Source organism: Oncorhynchus keta, unplaced genomic scaffold (assembly GCF_023373465.1).
Source record: "Oncorhynchus keta strain PuntledgeMale-10-30-2019 unplaced genomic scaffold, Oket_V2 Un_contig_6141_pilon_pilon, whole genome shotgun sequence".
Taxonomy (NCBI): Eukaryota; Metazoa; Chordata; class Actinopteri; order Salmoniformes; family Salmonidae; genus Oncorhynchus; species Oncorhynchus keta.
Genome location: NW_026288697.1, coordinates 90,789 through 117,500, shown reverse-complemented (window position 1 = coordinate 117,500; position 26,712 = coordinate 90,789). Strand labels below are relative to the sequence as shown.

At 38.2% G+C, this 26,712-nt stretch overlaps 1 pseudogene; it reads right to left on the bottom strand.

Moving 5' to 3' along the window:
* The window catches only part of LOC127925712 (xylosyl- and glucuronyltransferase LARGE1-like), a 50,304-nt pseudogene that overhangs the window by 2,466 nt on the left and 21,126 nt on the right, over window positions 1–26,712 (bottom strand).

Below are 26,712 nucleotides of genomic sequence, written 5' to 3'. Positions count from 1 at the left end.
AACACACAGAACAACACATGAAACCTCTGGGATATAAACACACAGAACAACATGGAACCTCTGGATATAAACACACAGAACAACATGAACCTCTGGATATAAACACACAGAACAACATGAACCCTGGATATAAACACACAGAACAAACCTCTATAAACACAGAACCCTCTGGATATAAACACAGAACAACATGGAACCTCTGGATATAAACACACAGAACAACAAGAACCCTCTGGATATAAACACACAGAACAACATGGAACCCTCTGGATATAAACACAGAACAACATGGAACCTCTGGATATAAACACAGAACAACATGGACCCTCTGGATATAAACACACAGAACAACTTGAACCCTCTGGTCATAAACACAGAACAACATGGAACCTCTGGATATAAACACACAGAACAACATGGAACCTCTGGATATAAACACACAGAACAACATGGAACCTCTGGATATAAACACACAGAACAACATGGAACCTCTGGATATAAACACAGAACAACATGGACCCTCTGGATATAAACACACAGAACAACATGGAACCTCTGGTATAAAACACACAGAACAACATGGAACCTCTGGATATAAACACAGAACAACATGAACCCACTCTGGATATAAACACACAGAACAACATGAACCCTCTGGATATAAACACACAGAACAACATGGACCCTCTGGATATAAACACAGAACAACTTGGAACCCTCTGGATATAAACACACAGAACAACATGGACCCTCTGGATATAAACACACAGAACAACATTAACCCTCTGGATATAAACACACAGAACAACATGAACCCTGGATATAAACACACAGAACAACATGAACCCTCTGGATATAAACACACAGAACAACATGAACCCTCTGGATATAAACACACAGAACAACATGGAACCCTCTGGATATAAAACACACAGATAACACGTCTATAACACGTCTACATGTCTATAACACGTCTCTGATATATCTGTTCAGATAACACATCTATACCACATAACATGGAACCTCTGGATAACATGATATATCTACCAGATAACAACATAAACATCTATAACACGATAACACGTCTATAACATGATATATCTGTTCACGATCTATAACACGTCTATAACATGATATATCTGTTCAGATAACACGCCTATAACATGATATATCTGCTAACAGATAACACGTCTATAACATGATATATCTGTTCAGATAACACGTCTATAACATGATATATCTGTTCAGATAACACATCTATAACACGTCTATAACATGATATATCTGTTCAGATAACACGTCTATAACATGATATATCTGCTCAGATAACACGCCTATAACATGATATATCTGTTCAGATAACACGTCTATAACACGTCTATAACATGATATATCTGTTCAGATAACACGCCTATAACACGCTCATGTTCTATATATCTGTTCAGATAACACGTCTATAACAATGATATATCTGTTCAGATAACATGTCTATAACATGATATATCTGTTCAGATAACACGTCTATAATAACATGATATATCTGTTCAGATAACACGTCTATAACATGATATATCTGTTCAGATAACACGTCTATAACACGTTCTATAAACACATAACTGATATATCTGTTCAGATAACACGACTATAACATGATATATCTGTTCTAACACGTCTATAACACGTCTATAACACGTCTATAACATGATATATCTGTTCAGATAACACGTCTATAACACGTCTATAACATGATATATCTGTTCAGATAACACGCTCTATAACATGATATATCTGTCTATAACACGTCTATAACATGATATATCTGTTCAGATAACACGCCTATAACACATCTATAACATGATATATCTGTTCAGATAACACGTCTATAACACGTCTATAACATGATATATCTGTTCAGATAACACGCCTATAACACGCCTATAACATGATATATCTGTTCAGATAACACGTCTATAACACGTCTATAACATGATATATCTGTTCAGATAACACGACTATAACATGATATATCTGTTCAGATAACACGCCTATAACATGATATATCTGTTCAGATAACACGCTCTATAACATTATATATCTGTTCAGATAACACGTCTATAACACGTCTATAACATGATATATCTGTTCAGATAACACGTCTACAACATGATATATCTGTTCTATAACACGCCCCATAACACGTCTATAACATGATATATCTAGATAACACGTCTATAACACGTCTATAACATGATATATCTGTTCAGATAACACGTCTATAACATGATATATCTGTTCAGATAACACGCCTATAACATGATATATCATCTATATATATCTGTTCAGATAACACGTCTATAACACATCTGCTATAACACGTCTATGAATATCTGCTCTATAACATGATATATCTGTTCAGATAACACGTCTATAACACGCCTATAACATGATATATCTGTTCAGATAACACGCCTATAACACGCCTATAACATGATATATCTGTTCAGATAACACGTCTATAACACGTCTATAACACGCCTATAACATGATATATCTGTTCAGATAACACGCCTATAACATGATATATCTGCTCTATAACATATAACATGATATATCTGCTCAGATAACACGCCTATAACACTGTCTATAAACATGATATATCTGTTCTATAACATGATATATCTGTTCAGATAACACGCCTATAACACGCCTATAACATGATATATCTGTTCAGATACACGTCTAACATGATATATCTGTCAGATAACACGCTCTAAACATGATATATCTGTTCAGATAACACGTCTATAACATATAACATGATATATCTGCTCAGATAACACATCTATAACACATCTATAACATGATATATCTGTTCAGATAACACGTCTATAACACGTCTATAACATGATATATCTGTTCAGATAACACGTCTATAACATGATCTATAACCCGTCTATAACATGATATATCTGTTCAGATATAACACGTCTATAACATGATATATCTGTTCGAGATAACACGCCTATAACATGATATATCTGCTCAGATAACACGTCTATAACATGATATATCTGTTCAGATAACACGTCTATAACACGTCTATAACATGATATATCTGTTCAGATAACACGTCTATGCTCTATAACATGATATATCTGTTCAGATAACACGCCTATAACATGATATATCTGTTCAGATAACACGTCTATAACATGATATATCTGTTCAGATAACACGTCTATAACACGTCTATAACATGATATATCTGTTCAGATAACACGTCTATAACATGATATATCTGTTCAGATAACACGTCTATAACACGTCTATAACATGATATATCTGTTCATATAACACGTCTATAACACGTCTATAACACGTCTATAACATGATATATCTGCTCAGATAACACGTCTATAACACGTCTATAACATGATATATCTGTTCAGATAACACGTCTATAACATGATATATCTGTTCAGATAACACGTCTATAACACGTCTATAACATGATATATCTGTTCAGATAACACGTCTATAACACGTCTATAACATGATATATCTGTTCAGATAATCTGCTCACAGATCTATAACATGTCTATAACACGCCTATAACATGATATATCTGTTCAGATAACACGTCTATAACCTGCGTCTATAACACGTCTATAACATGATATATCTGTTCAGATAACACGCCTATAACACGTCTATAACATGATATATCTGTTCAGATAACACGTCACGTCTATAACATGATATATCTGTTCAGATAACACGTCTATAACACGTCTATAACATGATATATCGTTCTCAGATAACACGCCTATAACATGATATATCTGTTCAGATAACACGTCTATAACATGATATATCTGTTCAGATAACAGATAACACGTCTCTATAACATGATATATCTGTTCAGATAACACGTCTATAACATGATATATTCGTCTATAACATGATATATCTGTTCAGATAACACGTCTATAACATGATATATCTGTTCAGATAACACGTCTATAACACGTCTATAACATGATATATCTGTTCAGATAACACGTCTATAACATGATATATCTGTTCAGATAACACGTCTATAACATGATATATCTGCTCAGATAACACGTCTATAACACGTCTATAACATGATATATCTGTTCAGATAACACGTCTATAACATGATATATCTGTTCAGATAACACGTCTATAACATGATATATCTGTTCAGATAACACGTCTATAACACAATATATCTGCTCAGATAACACGTCTATAACACGTCTATAACATGATATATCTGTTCAGATAACACGTCTATAACATGATATATCTGTTCAGATAACACGTCTATAACACGATATATCTGCTCAGATAACACGTCTATAACACGTCTATAACATGATATATCTGTTCAGATAACACGCCTATAACATGATATATCTGCTCAGATAACACGTCTATAACATGATATATCTGTTCAGATAACACGTCTATAACACGTCTATAACATGATATATCTGTTCAGATAACACGTCTATAACATGATATATCTGTTCAGATAACACGTCTATAACATGATATATCTGTTCAGATAACACGTCTATAACACGTCTATAACATGATATATCTGATCAGATAACACGTCTATAACATGATATATCTGTTCAGATAACACGTCTATAACATGATATATCTGTTCAGATAACACGTCTATAACATGATATATCTGTTCAGATAACACGTCTATAACATGATATATCTGATCAGATAACACGTCTATAACACGTCTATAACTGTCTATAACACGTCTATAACATGATATATCTGTTCAGATAACACGTCTATAACATGATATATCTGTTCAGATAACACGTCTATAACATGATATATCTGTCTAACACGTCTATAACATCTATAACATGATATATCTGTTCAGATAACACGTCTATAACACGATATATCTGCTCAGATAACACGTCTATAACATGATATATCTGCTCAGATAACACGTCTATAACATGATATATCTGTCAGATAACACGTCTATAACATGATATATCTGTTCAGATAACACGTCTATAACACATCTATAACTGTTCAGATAACACGTCTATAACATGATATATCTGCTCAGATAACACGTCTATAACACGTCTATAACATGATATAGATCTGTTCTATAACACGTCTATAACATGATATATCTGTTCAGATAACACGTCTATAACACGTCTATAACATGATATATCTGTTCAGATAACACGATAACATGATATATCTGCTCAGATAACACGTCTATAACATGATATATCTGTTCAGATAACACGTCTATAACATGATATATCTGCTCAGATAACACGTCTATAACACGTCTATAACATGATATATCTTCAGATAACACGTATCTGTTAACATGATATATCTGTCAGATAACACGTCTATAACACGTCTATAACATGATATATCTGTTCAGATAACACGTCTATAACATGATATATCTACACGTCTATAACATGATATATCTGTTCAGATAACACGTCTATAACATGATATATCTGTTCATAACACGTCTATAACATGATATATCTGTTCAGATAACAGATCTATAACACGTCTATAACATGATATATCTGTTCAGATAACACGTCTATAACACGTCTATAACATATATCGTTCAGATAACATGATATATCTGTTCAGATAACACGTCTATAACACGTCTATAACATGATATATCTGTTCAGATAACACGTCTATAACATGATATATCTGTTCAGATAACACGTCTATAACATGATATATCTATAACATGATATATCTGTTCAGATAACACGTCTATAACATGATATATCTGTTCTCAGATAACACGTCTATAACATGATATATCTGTTCAGATAACACGCTATAACTTGTCTATAACATGATATATCTGCTCAGATAACACGTCTATAACACGTCTATATATAACACGATAACACGTCTATAACATGATATATCTGTTCAGATAACACGTCTATAACATGATATATCTGTTCAGATAACACGTCTATAACATGATATATCTGTTCAGATAACACGTCTATAACATGATATATCTCTGTTCAGATAACACGTCTATAACATGATATATCTGTTCAGATAACACGTCTATAACATGATATATCTGTTCAGATAACACGTCTATAACATGATATATCTGTTCAGATAACACGTCTATAACATGATATATCTATAACACGTCTATAACATGATATATCTGTTCAGATAACACGTCTATAACATGATATATCTGTCGGATAACAGATAACACGTCTATAACATGATATATCTGTTCAGATAACACGCCTATAACACGATAACACGCCTATAACATGATATATCTGTTCAGATAACTGTCTATAATAACATGATATATCTGTTCAGATAACACGTCTATAACATGATATATCTGTTCAGATAACACGTCTATAACACGCCTATAACATGATATATCTGTTCAGATAACACGCCTATAACACGTCTATAACATGATATATCTGTTCAGATAACACGTCTATAACATGATATATCTGTTAACACATCTATAACACGTCTATAACATGATATATCTGCTCAGATAACACGTCTATAACACGTCTATAACATGATATATCTGTTCAGATAACACGCTATAACACGCTCTATAACATGATATATCTGTTCAGATAACACGTCTATAACATGATATATCTGTTCAGATAACACGTCTATAACATGATATATCTGTCAGATAACACGTCTATAACATGATATATCTGTTCAGATAACACGATAACACGTCTATAACATGATATATCTGTTCAGATAACACGTCTATAACATGATATATCTGATCATAACACGTCTATAACATGATATATCTGTTCAGATAACACGTCTATAACACGTCTATAACATGATATATCTGTTCAGATAACACGTCTATAACATGATATATCTGTTCAGATAACACGTCTATAACATCTATAACATGATATATCTGTTCAGATAACACGTCTATAACATGATATATCTGTTCAGATAACACGTCTATAACATGATATAACATGATATATCTGTTCCAGATAACACGTCTATAACATGATATATCTGTTCAGATAACACGTCTATAACACGTCTATAACATGATATATCTGTTCAGATAACACGTCTATAACACGTCTATAACATGATATATCTGTTCAGATAACACGTCTATAACATGATATATCTGTTCAGATAACACGTCACGTATAACATGATATATCTGCTAACAGATAACACGTCTATAACATGATATATCTGTTCAGATAACACGTCTATAACACGCCTATAACACATCTATAACACGTCTATAACATGATATATCTGTTCAGATAACACGTCTATAACATGATATATCTGTTCAGATAACACGCCTATAACACGTCTATAACATGATATATCTGTTCAGATAACATCGTCTTATAACATGATATATCTGTTCAGATAACACGTCTATAACACGTCTATAACATGATATATCTGTTCAGATAACACGTCTATAATGTCTAACATGATATATCTGCTCAGATAACACGTCTATAACACGATATAACTGTGATATATCTGTTCATGATATATCGTTCTATAACACGCTATAACATGATATATCTGTTCAGATAACACGTCTATAACATGATATATCTGTTCAGATAACACGCTCTATAACATGATATATCTGTTCAGATAACACGTCTATAACATGATATATCTGTTCAGATAACACGTCTATAACATGATATATCTGTTCAGATAACACGTCTATAACACGTCTATAACATGATCAGATAACACGCCTATAACATGATATATCGTTCAGATAACACGTCTATAACATGATATATCTGTTCAGATAACACGTCTATAACATGATATATCTGTTCAGATAACACGTCTATAACACGATATATGTAACATGATATACGTCTATAAACATAACACGCCTATAACATGATATACACTGTTCAGATAACACGTCTATAACATGATATATCTGTTCAGATAACACGTCTATAACATGATATATCTGCTCAGATAACACGCTCTATACGTCCACCAACATGATATATATCTGTTCAGATAACACGTCTATAACATGATATATCTGTTCAGATAACACGCCGTCTATAACATGATATATCTGTTCAGATAACACGCCTATAACATGATATATCTGTTCAGATAACTATCTATAACACGTCTATAACATGATATATCTGCTCAGATAACACGTCTATAACACGTCTATAACATGATATATCTGTTCAGATAACACGATATATCTGTTCAACACGCCTATAACATGATATATCTGTTCAGATAACACGTCTATAACATGATATATCTGTTCCAGATAACACGTCTATAACACTATATCTGCTCAGAACACGCCTATAACATGATATATCTGTTCAGATAACACGACTATAACTTGTCTATAACATGATATATCTGTTCAGATAACACATCTATAACACGTCTATAACATGATATATCTGTTCAGATAACATCTGTTCCTATAACACGTCTATAACATGATATATCTGTTCGGATAACACGTCTATAACCATGATATATCTGTTCCAGATAACACGTCTATAACATGATATATCTGTTCAGATAACACGTCTATAACATGATATATCTGTTCAGATAACACGTCTATATAACACGTCTATAACATGATATATCTGTTCAGATAACCGTAACAACCGTATAACATGATATATCTGCTCAGATAACACGTCTATAACATGATATATCTGTTCAGATAACACGTCTATAACATGATATATCTGCTCAGAACATGATATATCTGTTGATATATCTGCTCCAGATAACATGATATATCTGTCAGATAACACGTCTATAACACGCCTATAACATGATATATCTGTTCAGATAACACGTCTATAACATGATATATCTGTTCAGATAACACGTAAAACACGTCTATAACACATCTATAACACGCTCAGATAACACGTCTATAACATGATATATCTGTTCAGATAACACGTCTATAACATGATATATCTGTTCCAGATAACACGTCTATAACATGATAACACTGCTCAACACGATAACACGTCTATAACATGATATATCTCAACAGATAACACGTCTATAACAGAATCTATAAGTGTTTTGATATATCTGTTCAGATAAATCACGACTATAACATGATATATCTGTTCAGATAACACGTCTATAACATGCTATATCTGTTCCAACAGAATATAACCAGTGTTTTATCTGTTCTCAGATATACGTCTATAACATGATATATCTGCTCAGATAACACAGCCTGTGTTTTGATATATCTGTTCTGTGATAACACGTCTATAACATGATATATCTGTTCTGCTAACACGTCTATAACAGAATCACAGCCTGTGTTTTGGTGGGTATATAACTGTTCAGATAACACATCTATAACACAGCCTATTTTGGTCACGCTCTATAACATGACATATGTTTTGCTCTGTTCACGATAACACGCCTATAACATGATATATCTGTTCAGATGTCAGACAGAATCTATAACATGATATATCTCTGCTCTGGGCAGATAACACGTCTATAACATGATATATCTGTTCTGATAACACGTCTATAACATGATCTATCTGCTCAGATAACACGCCTATAACATGATATATCTGCTCAGATAACACGCCCACTCTATAACTCTATCTGTTCAGATAACACGCCAGTGGTAACATGCTCTATAGACATGAATCATCAACCAGTGTTTTGCCTATAACACGGGCTATAACATGATATATCTGTTTTAGGTCTCTGTTCTGGGCTGTCACGACTATAAACATGATTTGGTCTCTGTTCTGGGCTGATAACACGCTCTATAACATGATATATCTGTTCAGATAACACGCCTATAACACTGTTCTATAACAGACAGAATACAGCTGTAACATGATCTCTCTTCTGACTAAGACAGAATCACAGCATGATGTATCTGGTCAGATAACACGTCTATCAGAATCATAACATGATATATCTGTCTCAGATAACTGTCGACTAATCACAGCCTGTGTAACACATCTATAACACGTCTAGTGTTTTGGTCTCTGATATATCTGTTCAGATAACACGTCTATAACCTGATATATCTGTTCTGGGCTGATAACACGTCTATAACCACATGATTTATCTGTTCTGGGCAGATAACACGTCTATAACCATGATAACATGGTCTCTGTTCTGGGCTGATAACACGACTATAACATGATATATCTGTTCAGGGCTAACAGACTAGAATCACAGCCTATAACATGATATATCTGTTCAGATAACACGCCTGTATAACATGATATATCTGCTCAGATAGAATCACGCCTGTGTTTTGGTCTATCTGTTCTGATAACACGTCTATAACACAGCCTATAACATGATATCTCTGGGCTTCAGTAAGAATCACAGCCTGTAACATGATATATCTCTGTTCAGACAGAATCACAACCTCTATAACATGATATATCTGTTCAGATAACACGCCTGTGTTAACATTGGTATCTGCTCTGTTCAGACAGAATCACGCCTATAACACTGCTCTATAACAGAATCACAACCAGTGTTTTGATATATCTGCTCTGGGCTGTCAACAGAATAACATGATATATCTGTTCTGGGCTGTCAGACTATAATCACAGCCTGTAACATGGTATCTGTTCTGGGCTAACAGAATCACAACCAGTGTTTTGGTCTCATGATATATCTGGGCTGTCAGACAGAATCTATAACACATGTTTTGGTTCACTGCTCTGGGCTAACAGAATCACAACCTGTGTTTTGGTCTCTGTTCTGATGTCAGACAGAACACAGCCTGTGTTTTGGTCTCTGTTCTGGCTGTCAGACAAATCACAGCCTGTGTTTGGTATATCTCTTCAGATAACACAGCCTATAACATGATCTCTGCTCAGATAATCACAACCTGTAACATGATATGCTCTGGGCTGATCAGACAGAATCACAGCCTCTATTTTGATATATCTGTTCAGATAACACCAGTGTATAACTCTGTTCTGGGCTAACAGTCTATAACCATGTTTTATCTGTTCTGGTCAACACGAATCTAAACATGGGCTGATAACACGTCTATAACATGATATAGCCTGTGTTTTGGTAACTGCTCTGGGCTGTCAACAGATCACACACAGCCTGTGTTTGTTCAGATAACACGCTGTAACAGATCTATAACAGTGTTTATCTGCATGATATATGGGCTGTTCAGATAACATCACAACATGATATATCTGTTCAGATAACACGAATATAACATGATATATCTGTTCTGGGCTGTCAGATAACACGTCTATAACTCTGCTCTGGGCTGATATATCTGTAATCACAGCCTGTGTTTAACACGTCTGGGCTAACATGATATATCTACCAGATAACACTGCCTATAACAGAATATAACATGATATATCTCTGTTCAGATAACAGAATATAACAGTGTTTTGATATATCTGCTCAGATAACACGCCTATAACACATCTATAGACAACACAGCGTCTATAACACGTCTATAACAGAATCATAACCAGTGTATTGGTCAGTATATCTGCTGTCAGATAACACGCCATAACCATGATATATCTGTTCTGATAACAGAATCTATAACCGTGTATAACTCTGATATATGGGCTGCTCAGATAACACGTCTATAACATGATATATCTGCTCAGATGTCTATACACGTCTATAACATGATATATCTCTGTTCAGATAACACGTCTATAACCTGTGTTATAACATGATATATCTGTTCAGATAGAATCAGCGTGTATAACATTGCTCTATAACAGATCACAACCAGTGTTTGTTCATGATATATCTGTTCAGACAACACGCCTATAACATTTGGTCTCTGTTCATGATATATCTGTTCAGATAACACGTCTATAACACCTGTCTATAACATGATATATCTGCTTCAGATAGAATCACAGCCTGTAACATGATATATCTGTTCAGATAACACGCCTGTAACACGTCTATAACATGATACATCTGTTCAGATAACACGGGCTATAACACGTCTATAACATGATTGGTCTCTGTTCAGATAACAGTCTATAACACGCCTATAACATGATATATCTGTTCAGATAACACGTCCATAACATGATATAACACTGTTCTGATAACACGTCTATAACAGCGTCTATAACTCTGTATCTGTGTCAGTAACACGTCTATAACACGTGTTATGGTCTCTGCTATATCTGTCAGATAACACGCTATAACTGTAACATGATATATCTGTTCAGATAACACGCCTATAACATGATATATCTGTTCAGATAAATCACGCCTATAACATGATATATCTGGGCTGTCAGATAACACGCCTGTAAAACGATCTCTGATCAGATAACACGTCATAATCTATAACATGATATATCTGTTCAGATAACACGTCTATAACACAGCCTGTGTTTTGATCTCTGTTCTGTTCAGATAACATCACTATAACAGTGTTTTGGTCTATGCTCTGGGCTGTCAGATAAATCACAACCAGTGTTTTGGTCTCTGCTATATCTGTCAGACACAGAATCTATAACACAACCAGTGATTTGGTCTCTGTTCTGATAACAGTCTATAACAGCCTGTGTTTGGTCACTGCCTGGGCTAACATGATATATCTGTGTTTTGGTCTCTGCTCTGGGCTGTCAGTAAGAATCACAGCCTGATTGGTATCTGCTCTGGGCTGATAACAGAATCACAACCTGATTTATCTCTGCTCTGGGCTGTCAGACAGAATCACAGCTGTGTTTTGGTCACTGTTCTGGGCTATAGACAGAATCATAACCAGTGTCTTTAACTGTTCTGGGCTGATCAGACACGTCTATAACCATGATTTGGTCTGCTTCAGACAGAATCACAGCCTATAACATGGTCTCTGCTCTGGGCTGTCAGATAGAATCACATAACAGCCTGTGTTTTGATATATGCTCTGTTCAGACAGAATCATAGCCACGTGTTTTGGTCTCTGTATATGGGCTGCTTCCAGATAAATCACAACCAGTGTTTTGGTCTCTGTTCTGGGCTATAACAGAATCACAACCAGTGTTTTGGTCTCTGTTCTGGGCTGTCAGACAGAATGACAGCCTGTGTTTTTGTCTCTGCTCTGGGCTGTCAACAGAATCACAGCCTGTGTTTTGATAACTGCTCTGGGCTGTCACGACAGAATCACAGCCTATAACATGATCTCTGCTCTGGGCTGTCAGACAGAATAACAACCAGTGTTTTGGTCTCTGTTCTGGGCTGTCAGACAGAATCACAACCAGTGTTTTGGTCTCTGCTCTGGGCTGTCAGACAGAATCACAGCCTGTGTTTTGGTCTCTGCTCTGGGCTGTCAGACAGAATCACAGCCAGTGTTTGGTCTCTGTTCTGGGCTGTCAGACAGAATCACAGCCAGTGTTTTGGTCTCTGCTCTGGGCTGTCAGACAGAATCACAAGCAGTGTTTTGGTCTGTTCTGGGCTGTCAGATAGAATCACAGCCTGTGTTTTGGTCTCTGTTCTGGGCTGTCAGACAGAATCACAGCCTGTGTTTTGGTCTCTGCTCTGGGCTGTAGACAGAATCATAACCAGTGTTTTGGTCTCTGTTCTGGGCTGTCAGACAGAATCACAGCCAGTGTTTTGGTCTCTGTTCTGGGCTGTCAGACAGAATCACAGCCTGTGTTTGATCTATGCTGTTCAGACAGAATCACAGCCAGTGTTTTGGTCTCTGCCCTGGGCTGTCAGACAGAATCACAGCCAGTGTTTTAACTCTGTTCTGGGCTGTCAGACAGAATCACAGCCTGTGTTTTGGTCACTGTTCTGGTCTGTCAGACAGAATCACAACCAGTGTTTTGGTCTCTGCTCTGGGCTGTCAGACAGAATCACAGCCTGTGTTTTGGTCTCTGTTCTGGGCTGTCAGACAGAATCACAGCCTGTGTTTTGGTCTCTATCTGGGCTGTCAGATAAATCACAACCTGTGTTTTGGTCTCTGTTCTGGGCTGTCAGATAGAATCACAGCCTGTGTTTGATCTCTTCTGGGCTGTCAGACAGAATCACAACCTGTGTTTTGGTCTCTGTTCTGGGCTGTCAGACAGAATCACAGCCTGTGTTTTGGTCTCTGTTCTGGGCTGTCAGACAGAATCATAGCCTGTGTTTGGTCTCTGCTCTGGGCTGTCAGACAGAATCACAGCCTGTGTTTTGGTCTCTCTTCTGGGCTGTCAGACAGAATCACAACCTGTGTTTTGGTCTCTGTTCTGGGCTGTCTAGACAGAATCACAGCCTGTTTTTGGTCTCTGCTCTGGGCTGTCAGACAGAATCACAACCAGTGTTTTATCTCTGTTCTGGGCTGTCAGACAGAATCACAACCAGTGTTTTATATCTGCTCTGGGCTGTCAGACAGAATCACAGCCTGTGTTTTGGTCTCTGCTCTGGGCTGTCAGACAGAATCACAGCCTGTGTTTTGATCTCTGTTCTGGGCTGTCAGACACGAATCTATAGCCAGTGTTTTGGTCTCTGTTCTGGGCTGTCAGACAGAATCACAGCCTGTGTTTTGGTCTCTGTTCTGGGCTGTCAGACAGAATCACAGCCTGTGTTTTGGTCTTTGCTCTGGGCTGTCAGACAGAATCACAGCCAGTGTTTTGGTCTCTGCTCTGGGCTGTCAGATAATCACAGCCTGTGTTTTGGTATTTGCTCTGGGCTGTCAGACAGAATCACAGCCTGTGTTTTGGTCTCTGTTCTGGGCTGTCAGACAGAATCACAGCCTGTGTTTTGGTCTCTGCTCTGGGCTGTCAGACAGAATCACAGCCTGTGTTTTGGTCTTTGCTCTGGGCTGTCAGACAGAATCACAGCCAGTGTTTTGGTCTCTGCTCTGGGCTGTCAGACAGAATCACAGCCTGTGTTTTGGTCTCTGTTCTGGGCTGTCAGGTTCTGGGCTGTCAGACAGAATCACAACCAGTGTTTTGGTCTCTGCTCTGGGCTGTCAGACAGAATCACAACCAGTGTTTTGGTCTCTGTTCTGGGCTGTCAGACAGAATCACAGCCTGTGTTTTGGTCTCTGCTCTGGGCTGTCAGACAGAATCACAACCAGTGTTTTGGTCTCTGTTCTGGGCTGTCAGACAGAATCACAGCCTGTGTTTTGGTCTCTGTTCTGGGCTGTCAGACAGAATCACAGCCTGTGTTTTGGTCTCTGCTCTGGGCTGTCTCACAACCAGTGTTTTGGTCTCTGTTCTGGGCTGTCAGACAGAATCACAGCCTGTGTTTTGGTCTCTGTTCTGGGCTGTCAGACAGAATCACAGCCAGTGTTTTGGTCTCTGCTCTGGGCTGTCAGACAGAATCACAGCCTGTGTTTTGGTCTCTGTTCTGGGCTGTCAGACAGAATCACAACCAGTGTTTTGGTCTCTGCTCTGGGCTGTCAGACAGAATCACAGCCAGTGTTTTGTATTGCCTCTCTTTGCTCTGGGCTGTCAGACATAATCACAACCTGTGTTTTGGTCTCTGCTCTGGGCTGTCAGACAGAATCACAACCAGTGTTTTGGTCTCTGTTCTGGGCTGTCATAGAATCACAGCCAGTGTTTTGGTCTCTGTTCTGGGCTGTCAGACAGAATCACAGCCAGTGTTTTGGTCTCTGCTCTGGACTGCCAGACAGAATCACAACCAGTGTTTTGGTCTCTGTTCTGGACTGCCAGACAGAATCACAACCAGTGTTTTGGTCTCTGCTCTGGGCTGTCAGACAGAATCACAACCAGTGTTTTGGTCTCTGCTCTGGGCTGTCAGACAGAATCACAACCAGTGTTTTGGTCTCTGTTCTGGGCTGTCAGACAGAATCACAGCCTGTGTTTTGTATATGCTGGGTCTCAGAATCACAGCCCTGGGGGTAATAAATCCTGTCACATAAAGCCCAGATACAAGGCTAGACCCAGGATGACATTCAACAGGGATGACAGGATAAACTCCTCGTCTATAATCGATTCCATTCAGAAATATTCTTCTAAAAGAGACTGTATTTCTGGGGTGAAATATCTCACTTGGCTCTGTAGACTGGAAGTTTGTTCTGACATAGCAGATGACATTATTTATTAACCTAAACAATGTGTTCTGATCCACACAGAATAACAATGTGTTCTGATCCACACAGAATAACAGTGTGTTCTGATCCACACAGAATAACAACGTGTTCTGATACACAGAATAACAGTGTGTTCTGATCCACACAGAATAACAGTGTGTCTGATCACACAGAATAACAGTGTGTCTGATCCACACAGAATAACATGATGTTCTGATCCACACAGAATAACAATGTGTCTAATCCACAAAGAATAACAATGTGTTCTGATCCACACAGAATAACAATGTGTTCTGATCCACACAGAATAACAATGTGTCTGATCCACACAGAATAACAATGTGTTCTGATACACAGAATGTTCTCTGATCCACACAGAATAACAATGTGTTCTGATCCACACAGAATAACAATGTTCTGATCCACACAGAATAACAATGTGTCTGATCCACACAGAATAACAATGTGTCTGATCCACACAGAATAACAATGTGTCTGATCACACAGAATAACAATGTGTTCTGATCCACACAGAATAACAATGTGTTCTGATCCACACAGAATAACAATGTGTTCTGATCCACACAGAATAACAGTGTGTTCTGATCCACACAGAATAACAATGTGTTCTGATCCACACAGAATAACAGTGTGTTCTGATCCACACAGAATAACAATGTGTTCTGATCCACACAGAATAACAATGTGTTCTGATCCACACAGAATAACAATGTGTTCTGATCCACAGAATAACAATGTGTTCTGAGACACAGAATAACACGTGTGTAACCAGAATAACAATGTGTTCTGATCCACACAGAATAACAATGTGTTCTGATCCACATAGAATAACAATGTGTTCTGATCCACACAGAATAACAATGTGTTCTGATCCACAGAATAACACTGATCCACACAGAATAACAATGTGTTCTGTTCAGATCCACACAGAATAACAATGTGTTCTGTTCCACACAGAATAACAGTGTCTGATCCACACAGAATAACAATGTGTTCTGATCCACACAGAATAACAATGTGTCTGAACACAGAATAACAATGTGTTCTGATCCACACAGAATAACAATGTGTTCTGATCACACAGAATAACAATGTGTCTGATCCAACAGAATAACAATGTGTTCTGATCCACACAGAATAACAATGTGTTCTGATCCACACAGAATAACAGTGTGTCTGATCCACACAGAATAACAGTGTGTCTGAGATCACACAGAATAACAATGTGTTCTGACACACAGAATAACAATGTGTTCTGATCCACACAGAATAACAATGTGTTCTGATCCACACAGAATAACAGTGTGTCTGATCCACACAGAATAACAATGTGTTCTGATCCACACAGAATAACAATGTGTTCTGATCCACACAGAATAACAATGTGTTCTGATCCACACAGAATAACAATGTGTTCTGATCCACACAGAATAACAATGTCTCTGATCCACACAGAATAACAATGTGTCTGATCCACACAGAATAACAATGTGTCTGATCCACAGAATAACAGTGTGTTCTGATCCACACAGAATAACAATGTGTTCTGAACACAGAATAACAGTGTGTCTGATCACACAGAATAACAATGTGTTCTGATCCACACAGAACCGTAACAATGTTCTGTCCACACAGAATAACAGTGTGTCTGAGTCCACATAACAGTGTGTTCTGATCCACAGAATAACAATGTGTGATCCACACAGAATAACAATGTGTTCAGAATAACAATGTGTCTAAAACACAAAGAATAACAATGTGTTCTGATCCACACAGAATAACAATGTGTCTGAACAGAATAACAATGTGTTCTGTCAACAGAATAACAATGTGTTCTGATCCAGAATAACAATGTGTCTAATCACAAAGAATAACAATGTGTTCTGATCCACACAGAATAACAATGTGTTCTGATCCACACAGAATAACAATGTGTTCACACACAGAATAACAATGTGTCTGATCCACACAGAATAACAATGTGTTCTGTCCACACAGAATAACAGTGTGTCTGATCCACACAGAATAACAATGTGTTCACTGATCCACACAGAATAACAATGTGTTCTGATCACACAGAATAACAATGTGTTCTAATCCACACAGAATGACAGTGTGTCTGATCCACACAGAATAACAGTGTGTCTGATCCACACAGAATACAATGTGTTCTGATCACACAGAATAAAACACCTCAGAATAACAATGTGTTCTGATCACACAGAATAACAATGTGTTCTGATCCACACAGAATAACAATGTGTTCTGATCACACAGAATAACAATGTGTTCTGATCCACACAGAATAACAGTGTGTCAACAGAATAACAATGTGTTCTGATCCACACAGAATAACAATGTGTTCTGATCCACACAGAATAACAATGTGTTCTGATCCACACAGAATAACAATGTGTTCTGATCCACACAGAATAACAATGTGTTCTGATCCACACAGAATAACAATGTGTTCTGATCCACACAGATTAACAATGTGTTCTGATCCACACAGAATAACAATGTGCCTGATCCACACAGAATAACAATGTGTTCTGATCCACACAGAATAACAATGTGTCTGATCCACACAGAATAACAATGTGTTCTGATCCACAGAATAACAATGTGTTCTGATCCACGCAGAATAACAATGTGTCTGATCCACACAGAATAACAATGTGTTCTGATCCACATAGAATAACAATGTGCCTGATCCACACAGAATAACAATGTGTTCTGATCCACACAGAATAACAATGTGTCTGATCCACACAGAATAACAATGTCTCTGATCCACACATAATAACAGTGTGTCTGACCACACAGAATAACAATGTGTTCTGATCCACACAGAATAACAATGTGTTCTGATCCACACAGAATAACAATGTGTCTGATCCACACAGAATAACAATGTGTTCAACAGATCCACACAGAATAACAATGTGTTCTGATCCACACAGAATAACAATGTGTTGCTGATCACACAGAATAACAATGTGTTCTGATCCACACAGAATAACAATGTGTCTGAACACACAGAATAACAATGTGTTCTGATCACACAGAATAACAGTGTTCTGATCCACACAGAATAACAGTGTGTTCTGATCCCACACAAATAACAATGTGTTCATCACACAGAATAACAATGTGTTCTGATCCACACAAATAACAATGTGTTCTGATCCACAGAATAACAGTGTGTTCTGAACACAGAATAACAATGTGTCTGAGAACCACACAGAATAACAATGTGTTCTGATCACACAGAATAACAATGTGTTCTGATCCACACAGAATAACAATGTGTTCTGATCACACAGAATAACAGTGTGTCTGATCCACACAGAATAACAGTGTGTCTGATCCACACAGAATAACAGTGTGTCTGAAACCACAGAATAACAATGTGTTGTGATCACACAGAATACCAATGTGTTCTGATCCACAGAATAACAATGTGTTCTGATCCACACAGAATAACAATGTGTTCTGATCCACACAGAATAACAATGTGTTCTGATCCACACAGAATAACAATGTGTTCTACACAGAATAACAGTGTGTTCTGAAACACAGAATAACAATGTGTTCTGATCCACACAGAATAACAGTGTGTCTGATCCACACAGAATAACAATGTGTTCTGAGTGAATAACAATGTGTCTGATCACACAGAATAACAGTGTGTCTGACACCTCACACAGAATAACAATGTGTCTAATCCACACAGAATAACAATGTGTCTGATCCACACAGAATAACAATGTGTGATCCACACAGAATAACAGTGTGTTCAGATCCACACAGAATAACAATGTGTTCTGATCCACACAGAATAACAATGTGTTCTGATCCACACAGAATAACAATGTGTTCTGATCGACACAGAATAACAATGTGTCTTTGGTCCACACAGAATAACAGTGTCTGATCACACAGAATAACAGTGTGTTCTGATCCACACAGAATAACAATGTGTCTGATCCACACAGAATAACAATGTGTTCTGATCCACACAGAATAACAATGTGTCTAATCCACAGAATAACAATGTGTTCTGTCACACAGAATAACAATGTGTTCTGATCCACACAGAATAACAATGTGTTCTGATCCACACAGAATAACAATGTGTTCTGATCCACACAGAATAACAATGTGTCTGATCCCACAGAATAACAATGTGTCTGATCACACAGAATAACAATGTGTTCTGATCCACAGAATAACAATGTCTGATCCACACAGAATAACAATGTGTTCTGATCCACACAGAATAACAATGTGTTCTGATCCACACAGAATAACAATGTGTTCTGATCAACACAGAATAACAATGTGTTCTGATCACACAGAATAACAATGTGTTCTGATCCACACAGAATGAAGTGTCTCTGACACATAACAATGTGTCTGATCCACACAGAATAACAATGTGTTCTGATCCACACAGAATAACAATGTCTCTGATCCACAAATAACAATGTGTCTGATCCACAGAATAACAATGTGTTCTGATCCACACAGAATAACAATGTGTTCTGATCCACACAGAATAACAATGTGTTCTGTCCACACAGAATAACAATGTGTTCTGATCCACACAGAATAACAGTGTCTCTGATCCACACAGAATAACAATGTGTCTGATCCACACAGAATAACAATGTGTTCTGATCCACACAGAATAACAGTGTGTTCTGATCCACACAGAATAACAATGTGTTCTGATCCACACAGAATAACAGTGTGTCTGATCCACACAGAATAACAGTGTGTTCTGATCCACACAGAATAACAGTGTGTTCTGATCCACACAGAATAACAATGTGTTCTGATCCACACAGAATAACAATGTGTTCTGATCCACACAGAATAACAATGTGTTCTGATCCACACAGAATAACAATGTGTTCTGATCCACACAGAATAACAATGTGTTCTGATCCACACAGAATAACAATGTGTCTGATCCACAGAATAACACTGTGTTCTGATCCACACAGAATAACAATGTGTTCTGATCCACACAGAATAACAATGTGTTCTGATCCACACAGAATAACAGTGTGTTCTGATCCACACAGAATAACAATGTGTTCTGATCCACACAGAATAACAATGTGTTCTGATCCACACAGAATAACAATGTGTTCTGATCCACACAGAATAACAATGTGTCTGATCCACACAGAATAACAATGTGTTCTGATCCACACAGAATAACAATGTGTTCTGATCCACACAGAATAACAATGTGTGTTCTGATCCACACAGAATAACAATGTGTCTGATCCACACAGAATAACAATGTCTCTGATCCACACAGAATAACAATGTGTTCTGATCCACACAGAATAACAATGTGTTCTGATCCACACAGAATAACAATGTGTTCTGATCCACACAGAATAACAATGTGTCTAATCCACACAGAATAACAATGTGTTCTGATCCACACAGAATAACAATGTGTTCTGATCCACACAGAATAACAATGTGTTCTGATCCACAGAATAACAATGTGTTCTGATCCACACAGAATAACAATGTGTTCTGATCCACACAGAATAACAATGTGTTCTGATCCACACAGAATAACAATGTGTTCTGATCCACACAGAATAACAATGTGTTCTGATCCACACAGAATAACAATGTCTCTGATCCACACAGAATAACAATGTGTTCTGATCCACACAGAATAACAATGTGTTCTGATCCACACAGAATAACAGTGTGTTCTGATCTACACAGAATAACAATGTGTTCTGATCCACACAGAATAACAATGTGTTCTGATCCACACAGAATAACAATGTGTTCTGATCCACACAGAATAACAATGTGTTCTGATCCACACAGAATAACAATGTGTTCTGATCCACACAGAATAACAATGTGTCTGATCCACACAGAATAACAGTGTGTTCTGATCCACACAGAATAACAATGTGTTCTGATCCACACAGAATAACAGTGTGTCTGATCCACACAGAATAACAATGTGTTCTGATCCACACAGAATAACAGTGTGTTCTGATCCACACAGAATAACAATGTGTTCTGATCCACACAGAATAACAATGTGTTCTGATCCACACAGAATAACAATGTGTCTGATCCACACAGAATAACAATGTGTTCTGATCCACACAGAATAACAATGTGTTCTGATCCACACAGAATAACAATGTGTCTGATCCACACAGAATAACAATGTGTTCTGATCCACACAGAATAACAATGTGTTCTGATCCACACAGAATAACAATGTGTTCTGATCCACACAGAATAACAATGTGTTCTGATCCACACAGAATAACAATGTGTTCTGATCCACACAGAATAACAATGTGTCTGATCCACACAGAATAACAGTGTGTTCTGATCCACACAGAATAACAATGTGTTCTGATCCACACAGAATAACAATGTGTTCTGATCCACACAGAATAACAATGTGTTCTGATCCACACAGAATAACAATGTGTTCTGATCCACACAGAATAACAATGTGTTCTGATCCACACAGAATAACAATGTGTTCTGATCCACACAGAATAACAATGTGTTCTGATCCACACAGAATAACAATGTGTCTGATCCACACAGAATAACAGTGTGTTCTGATCCACACAGAATAACAATGTGTTCTGATCCACACAGAATAACAGTGTGTCTGATCCACACAGAATAACAATGTGTCTGATCCACACAGAATAACAGTGTGTTCTGATCCACACAGAATAACAGTGTGTTCTGATCCACACAGAATAACAGTGTGTCTGATCCACACAGAATAACAATGTGTCTGATCCACACAGAATAACAGTGTGTTCTGATCCACACAGAATAACAGTGTGTCTGATCCACACAGAATAACAATGTGTCTGATCCACACAGAATAACAATGTGTCTGATCCACACAGAATAACAATGTGTCTAATCCACACAGAATAACAATGTGTTCTGATCCACACAGAATAACAATGTGTCTAATCCACACAGAATAACAATGTGTTCTGATCCACACAGAATAACAATGTGTTCTGATCCACACAGAATAACAATGTGTTCTGATCCACACAGAATAACAATGTGTCTGATCCACACAGAATAACAATGTGTTCTGATCCACACAGAATAACAATTTGTTCTGATCCACACAGAATAACAATGTGTTCTGATCCACACAGAATAACAATGTGTTCTGATCCACACAGAATAACAATGTGTCTGATCCACACAGAATAACAATGTGTCTGATCCACACAGAATAACAATGTGTTCCACACAGAATCCACACAGAATAACAATGTGTTCTGATCCACACAGAATAACAATGTGTCACACAGAATAACAATGTGTCTGATCCACACAGAATAACAATGTGTTCTGATCCACACAGAATAACAATGTGTTCTGATCCACACAGAATAACAATGTGTTCTGATCCACACAGAATAACAATGTGTTCTGATCCACACAGAATAACAATGTGTTCTGATCCACACAGAATAACAATGTGTTCTGATCCACACAGAATAACAATGTGTTCTGATCCACACAGAATAACAATGTGTTCTGATCCACACAGAATAACAATGTGTCTGATCCACACAGAATAACAATGTGTCTGATCCACACAGAATAACAATGTGTTCTGATCCACACAGAATAACAATGTGTTCTGATCCACACAGAATAACAATGTGTTCTGATCCACACAGAATAACAATGTGTTCTGATCCACACAGAATAACAATGTGTTCTGATCCACACAGAATAACAGTGTGTTCTGATCCACACAGAATAACAATGTGTCTGATCCACACAGAATAACAGTGTGTTCTGATCCACACAGAATAACAATGTGTCTGATCCACACAGAATAACAATGTGTTCTGATCCACACAGAATAACAATGTGTCTGATCCACACAGAATAACAATGTGTCTGATCCACACAGAATAACAATGTGTTCTGATCCACACAGAATAACAATGTGTCTGATCCACACAGAATAACAATGTGTTCTGATCCACACAGAATAACAGTGTGTTCTGATCCACACAGAATAACAGTGTCTCTGATCCACACAGAATAACAATGTGTTCTGATCCACACAGAATAACAGTGTCTCTGATCCACTCAACTCATACATCATAACTGACGTTAGTGCTCTAACTCACACATCAAACTGTAGAACCCAGTTCCCTACATTTGAACATAAAAATTGTTTTTCATCGAACAAAACTGTGTTTTACATTTACATTTAAGTCATTTAGTTTTATCTCTGGGACCCTCAGGATGACAAATCAGAGCCAGATTACTGAATGTAATACAGCATTATTTACCTTCAGAGGTGAATGTATCAAACCAGTCGCTGTGATAAAAGTGCTTTGTTGTTGTCCACTCTCCTCAAACAATAACATGGTGTTGTTTCACTGTAACAGCTGCTGTAAATCGGACAGTGCCGTACAAGAATGTTAAGCTTTCTGCCCATATGAGACATGTCTATGTCCCGGAAAGTTGGCTGTTGTTTTACAACGTCATTCCAGTTATCAACGACCGCACCGGTTTAGGGACACCCATCCTGTAGTTAAGGTAGAAGCGTTTAGAAATGTATTCTGTTCTCATTTACAATACAATCTCACACACACACACACACACACACACACACACACACACACACACACACACACACACACACACACACACACACACACACACACACACACACACACACACAGAGCTAGGGGGTTCACTGAGGTGGTGGCGTTGCCATGCGACTGATAGTAGGCGGCAGCATATTCAGACTGCTGAGAGAGGAGGGCTGTAGACAGGCCCAGTGTGTGTGTGTGTGTGTGTGTGTGTGTGTGTGTGTGTGTGTGTGTGTGTGTGTGTGTGTGTGTGTGTGTGTGTGTGTGTGTGTGTGTGTGTGTGTGTGTGTGTGTGTGTGTGTGTGTGTGTGTGTGTGTGTGTGTGTGTGTGTACTACCTGTGAAAAAGGACTGACTTGACGAGTGTCACCACATCACGACTGGCGTTGTACCCGGCACACACGATGGCCACGTGAATGGTCTGAGAGGAGAGAGAGAGAGAGAGAGAGAGAGAGAGAGAGAGAGAGAGAGAGAGAGACAGAGAGGAGAGAGAGAGAGAGAGAGAGAGAGAGAGAGAGAGAGAGAGAGAGAGAGAGAGAGAGAGGAGAGAGAGAGAGGAGAGAGAGAGAGAGAGAGAGAGAGAGAGAGAGAGAGAGAGAGAGAGAGAGAGAGAGAGAGAGAGAGAGGGAGAGAGAGAGAGAGAGAGAGAGAGAGAGAGAGAGACAGAGAGAGAGAGAGAGAGAGAGAGAGAGAGAGAGAGAGAGAGAGAGAGAGAGAGACGGAAGAGAGAGAGAGAGAGAGGTAGGTAGAGAGAGAGGAGAGAGGAAGAGAGGGAGAGGAGAGGTAGAGAGAGAGAGGGAGAGAGAGGGGGGAGAGAGGGAGAGGGAGAGAGAGAGAGAGAAGAGGGGGGAAACAGAGAGAGAGAGAGAGAGAGTAAAGAACATGATTTTCTACAAAGTCCAACATGATTTGTCCTCTGCTTGTAGCAGTAACAGAACCCCTTATCACATGTCTCTGAACACTAAAGCACCATTTAGGTAGCCAATTATTTCAGAGGGAATAGTGTTTATCCCACATCAAGACTAAATCCCACATTTAGAACCCCACTATAGTAGCACCAGGGGAGGAATACAGTGTGTGAACTAGATCAAGCCCAGGGTTGGTTATTCATCTTTACTGCCCTCTAGGAACCAATCAGCACGAGGCTAAAGCCCTTTATACATGTGGGGTCACAGTATTGTATTGCACATTAGTTTCAGGACTGATGCCTGACTGACTGAGTGGTGTTGTCCTCAATGCTATTGTCTTGAACATTAGATTCAGGACTGATGCCTGACTGACTGAGTGGTGTTGTCCTCAATGCTATTGTCTTGAACATTAGATTCAAAACTGATGCCTGACTGACTGAGTGGTGTTGTCCTCAATGCTATTGTCTTGACGCTGATGAAGATTTTAAACAAAAACTGCATTACAGGGTCCTTCTGTAGCTCAGTTTGGTCAGTCCACAGTGGGCCTCAGTCTACAGTTGGGCCTCAGTCTACAGTTGGGCCTCAGTCTACAGTTGGGCCTCAGTCTACAGTTGGGCCTCAGTCCACAGTTGGGCCTCAGTCTACAGTTGGGCCTCAGTCCGCCGCTGGGCCTCAGTCCAGTTGGGCACAGTCCGCTGGGCCTCAGTCCACAGTTGGGCCTCAGTCCACAGTTGGGCCTCAGTCCACAGTTGGGCCTCAGTCTACAGTTGGGCCTCAGTCTACCTCAGTCTGGGGGCCTCAGTCTACAGTTGGGCCTCAGTCCACAGTTGGGCATCAGTCCACAGTTGGGCCTCAGTCTGCTGCGGAGTCCGTAGAATGGTAAAAATAATGGCAACGACACGACCGAGAGACTGAGGAGCAAGACACACATCAACAGGGAGTCTAAATGCACAGCA